The sequence below is a fragment of the Vipera ursinii genome (genome assembly GCF_947247035.1).
Source record: "Vipera ursinii genome assembly, chromosome: 2".
Lineage (NCBI taxonomy): Eukaryota > Metazoa > Chordata > Lepidosauria > Squamata > Viperidae > Vipera > Vipera ursinii.
The window spans coordinates 2,557,438-2,563,437 of NC_139513.1; positions in this window are offsets into that span (position 1 = coordinate 2,557,438).

Consider the following 6,000-nt stretch of genomic DNA (forward strand, 5'->3'; position numbering starts at 1 on the left):
TTAATGACCGTCCAGAGACCTACAGATCCTGGAAAGCAACCTTCAAAGCTGCTATTGCTGATCTCAACTTCAACATCAGAGTGGAACTTGATCTACTCATAAAGTGACAAACACACTACAGCTATGCATCCTGCTCCACTTCTAGGCAATCCACAGCAACCACCTGTATCCAACCCTGCTTCAAATTATGGTGGGGAGCAACATGGCGGGGAGCAACAAAATCACGCTCCAGTCACAAAGGTCTCATCTTCACCCCTATCTTCAAGTTAGAGACCTTGTTCTGTTTAAGGACCATCAAGCTCAATAATCGAAAGGCATCAAAAACTTTCATCAGACCATTGCAGAACTTGTCTTGCCTTTGCCCTTGAAGATTGAACTCGTTGTCTTTCCTGGTTGAATCCTGACTCCAAGAAGTTATTTGAACTTTATTCTACACTATTTTAAGCCTGTAATGACAGTTTTTATTACTGCAATATGTATGCATGTTTATTTCTTATATATCTCAGGTTTATCTCTTATATTTCTCAGGTGTTTCATGACAACAAGCAAACCACAAACATGTACTTGCATTGTATAACTACTGTTATATGATTTTGTATGGTGGTATTATGAAATACCAGATGGGGAGTGTGCTGCCACCACGTGGCTGTTTTGGGAAATTATAATATGCTAATTGGGTCAGCCAGTACCTTCCCCTTTTGTGATGTATTTCCTGTCCTGCTCATGTTGCTGTACTAGGATCCGCCCCTTCTGGGTTGGACTTCCTCCTTCTCCTTGTTCCTTTGTGTTCCATCTTCCATTGTAACATCTGAACACAAGCCATGTGGACAGTAAATCCCGTTATTGACTTTTGACCTTAAAGTACAGTCCAGACATCACCTGATACACCTTGATACTATGCCTCTTTTTATACAACCCAGAATTTTATCAGCTTTTTTGGCTGCTGCTGCACACTGCTGGCTCATAGTCAAGTGATTGTCCGCTAGGACTCCAAGGTCCCTCTCACACTTTCTGTTTTTCAGCCAGGTCTCGCCTAATCTGTACTTATATCTTTGATATTGCCTGCTTAAATGAAAAAATTTGCTTTTCTCCACATTAAAACTTATTTTGTTCAGCAGGGCCCATTGTTCAAGTTTGTCAAGGTCTTTTTGGATCCTGAGCTGCGGTGTTGGCTATTTCTGCAAGTTTGATGAGTTCTCCTTCTATTCCTCATATAAGTCATTAATGAAGATATTGAAAAGTACTCAACCTAGGATGGAGCCTTCTGGTACCTCACTGCTTACTTCTCTCCGTATTCTCACTGAGTACGGTTTGTCAGCCAGCTACAGATCCATCTGATGGTGTTGTTGTCTATCCCATGTTTTTATAGCTTACTAAGCAGCAGCTTGTGGTATACTTTGTCAAATGCCGTACTGAAGTCTAAGTATACTATGTCCACAGCATTTTGCTGGTCTACTAATTTAGTCACTTTAACAAAGAATGAAATAAATTTGGTTTGGCATGATTTATTTTTGACAATCCCATGCTGGCTACTGTTTATAGTTTTGTTTCCTTTTACTTTTTCTCAGACCTGTTTTTGGATTTCTTTTCCAGGATCTTTCCAGGTGTTGATGTTAGACTGACTGGTCTGTAGTTTCCTGGGTCTGTTTCTTTCCCTTTCTTGAAGATGGGAACCTAATCATCCCTTTTCCAATCCTCAGGTTCTTTCCCGGTGCTCCAGGATTTCTGAAAGATATATTTCAATGGTTGTGAGATCACATCTGCCAGCTCCTTCAGAACTCTGGGATGTAATCTGTCAGGTCCCGGTGATTTATATTTGTCAAGATCAGATAGATGTTGTCTTACCATTTTTGTGCTTATTTTAATTTTTGTTTCTAGTTTGTCTTTTACAGTAGGTTTTGGGGTATGTTGCACTATAATTTATTTTTGTGTGAAGACTGATGCAAAGAATGTTAAGCAGCTCTGCTTTCTCCGTACTGTCTGTTTCTTCCTTGCCATCTTTCATTCTTTTTTCTGCAGTCTCGCCAGTTTGACAAAAGCTGGTGTCTCCTTTTTTGCAGAAAAAGCGAAACCCCATTCTACCATGCTGCACCCCCACTGGGCAATCTTCCTAGGCTTACCAAATCCCAGTTCTGAAAATGAAAGATGAACAGGTAAAAGAAACAATGATAGTATGAACAAAATTTTTTGGATATAATGTAGATTTAGAGAAGTGGCAAAGTTTGTGGGAAATAAACTAAAAATGGACAATGTCAGCTTCTTATAAAGAAAACCTATATAAAATTTTTTATAGATGCACTTGCCAGCAACAAGATTAGCAGAAATGTTTAAAAATATGTCAGAGAAAAGTTGGAAATGTAAGCATAAACCAGGTACTTATTATCATATGTGGTGGACATGTGATAAAGCAAAGAGATATTGGACAAAAATTCATACTTGGCTAGAAAAAATGTTAAAGAAACATATAGATTATAAACTTGATGTTTTAAATAAGGTATAATGCCAGAAAAGCTTGTTAAACAAAGTACTTACTTGATTTTACATGTGATAACAGTAGCGAGAATTATATTTGCACAATATTGGAAGAACGAAGAAATACCACCAGAAGAAGAAATAATTAAAAAGACTGTGCGGAAATGGACAGACTCAGTTTGAGGTTGAAAGAAAAAGAAGAAACAGAACATTTCCAAACTTGGGACCTATTTTATCAATGATTAAACAATTAGGGATTAGAAATTTAACTTGTATTAGTGACTAAGAAACTCAAATAACATGTTCTGTTGAATGATTACTATTAAATTGTATTTTAAAAATTAATTTATTTTATTTATTTTATTTTAATTCCATTTATATCCCGCCCTTCTCTGAAGACTCAGGGCGGCTTACAAACTTAGCAGTAGCCTTCATTCTATGTATATGCCTGCTTATTAGCGCTTTCACACACACACCCCCAAGCAGCATTATTACAAAGTCAGCTTAATTGCCCCCAACAATCTGGGTTCTCATTTTACCTACCTCGGAAGGATGGAAGGCTGAGTCAACCTTGAGCCTGGTGGGATGCGAACCTGCACTAATTGCAGGCAGCTGGTGTTACTTAAGGAGACATTAGCCCACTGCTCCACCAATAAAATAAATAATAAAATAAAATAAATAAAATAATAAAATAAAATAATAAAACTTTATTTAAAAAAAGTTCCCTGAAGATGGGCACAAGTCAGTGATGAGACTCAAATATGTGAACAACCGGTTCTCTGTGTGGATGCCGCTTCCAGATGTCCATTCTGGGCCTGGGGAACAAAAAATTAGCTACCAGGTCCGCCAAACTGGTGTGAACTGACTGAATCCCACCACTGGCAGAAGTCCTAAAGCTCAGAAGACAAAACCTCTGTTTCCGGTGACTAACTCAGTTTGGATCCTGCAACATCATCCTTGCTAATATTGATCTAGCACTGATGTTACCCAGTTTGGATAAAGAAACATCTGCAAGAAAACAATCCTGAGCTATAAATATTCTCCTTTATTGAACCTGATACTTTTCAATCACTTATTCTGTTTAGAAGATCTAAGTTTGATTTTCAAGCAATATGAAGAGCAACACGGTAAGAAGAAAATAGGGAAAAGCACTAGTCCACTCAGATATGAACTAAATCATATCCCTGATGAATACACAGTACAGGTGACAAATAGATTTAAGGAATTAGATCTGATAATTTTTTTTTCTGACAGACATCAATCTTTTTCAAGGATTGATTTTATATTGATTACTAATGATTTTTTTTCTAGGATTAAGAAGATCAAGATATGTCCAAGAACTTTATTGGATCATAGTCCAGTTTGGATGGAATTGGATAAGGGTAACGGTGATAGAAGATCATGGAGATTAAATGAAAATTTATTTAGATATGTAGAAAATGTGGAAGAATGTAAAAAGCAGATGAAAGAATTTTTTATTATGAATATGCACAAAGGCACCTCTATTGAAATGGTATGGGATGCAAGTAAAGCTTACATGAGAGGTGTCTTGATATATTTGAATAATAAATATAGACGAAGAATGGAACTTAAGCGTAAAGAAATAGAGGAGGAAATAAAGAGGAAAGAGAAAGCCTTTACTATGGATCCATCTGATAAGAGGCTAAAAGAATCAATTAATTTGTTAAGAAGTCACTTTGATATGTTAATGGAGGACCAGGTGGCAACTAATTTAAGATATGCTAAACATCATATTTTTAATAATGCAAATAAACCTGGCAGGTGGTTAGCTTATTTATTAAGGAAAAAACAAAGATCTTGTCATATAGATAAGATAGAATATAGGGGTAAAGAAGTATTTCAGCAAAATCTTATTAAAAAGGCCTTTGTTGAATTTTATTCGAAGTTGTATGCAAGGGATAGTCAAGGTGTAGATATAGATAGTTATCTGCAAGGAGTGAAGATCCCGGCGCTCACACAAGAGCAACGGGAAGAGATGAATCAATTGATAACCACTGAAGAAATTATTTTAGCAATTAAACAATTAAAAGTAGGAAAGGCACCTGGGACAGATGGATTGACTGCTACTTATTATAAAAATTTACAATTAGAGATGGTGGAACCTTTAAAAGAACTGTTTAGAATGATTCAATCTGGAGGGGAGGTACCCCCATCATGGAAAACATCATTTATAACATTGATTCCAAAGGAAGATCAAGACCCTAGAGTTGGAAACGACTAGCACACATGTGCGGGGGAACCTTTACCTTTACCTTTATCGTTGTTAAATACTGATTATAAGATATTTGCAAAAACTTTAGCAAATAGATTGATGAAGGTTATGCAACAAATGATTTATACTGATCAAACAGGATTTATAAGTGGTAGGCAAATGAAAAATAACGTGAGACACATTGTAAATGTATTAGAATATTTAGAAAGAAATAACCAAGTCCCTGCAGCGCTGATTTTTTTGGATGCTGAAAAAGCTTTTGATCAATTGAATTGGCAATTTTTATTTAAGGTGTTAGAGAAGATGCAGTTTGGGGATAAGTTTCTACAACCTATTAGGGCTATATATCACAAACAAACAGCTAAAATAATAATTAATGGTAGCTTATCAGAAGCTTGTAAAATTGAAAAGGGTACAAGACAGGGATGTCCATTATCACCATTGTTGTTTGTTTTAAAATTGGAAATATTATTGATTAAAATACGTGATTCAAAGAAAATACAGGGAATTAAAATTAGAGATCAAGATTATAGACTGAGGGCATTTGCAGATGACTTGGTTATTACGTTAAGTCAACCAATTCAATCAGTTTTGGATTTAATGGAAATAATTTTACAATATGGACAAGTTTCTGGATTTAAGGTAAATAGACAAAAAACTAAGATATTGTCTAAAAATATGACTATAGAACAAAAGGTTGCTTTAGAAAAATTAACAGGATTTGAAATAGTTAAAAAGGTTAAATATTTGGGGGGTATATCTTTCAGCTTCAAATACTAAATTATACAAGAATAATTATGAATTTTTATGGTCAAAAATACAAAAAGAGCTTGATAGTTGGAAAAATTACAACTGTCTTTATTGGGAAGAATTGCAGCTGTGAAAATGAATGTTTTACCAAAATTTTTATTTTTATAGTGGAATGGAAAAGATGGATTGATTTTATTCAGAACAAATATGGAACTACAAAGTATCATTTAGCATTTGAATAGTTATTAGTTATTGTAATTAGAGGCTATATTATTTTTCTTTTCTATGGTTAAGGAGAGTTAAATTGCGATAGGGTTCAAAGTGTAATTATAGTAATTAGATTATTTTAGAATAAGATTGTATGATGTTATACCCTGTATTCGGCTCTGGGATGTCGGGGGTGTGTGTGTTGGGATGGGAGGGATGGGGAGAGGGGTGGGGTGGATGGGGGTATGTGTTTTAAAAATGTATTTTAAAACTTTTCAAGGCATCCACCAGGGGGCTCCCTCTGCCCAACGATGGGAACACAGCTGGCTTTCCGGAGC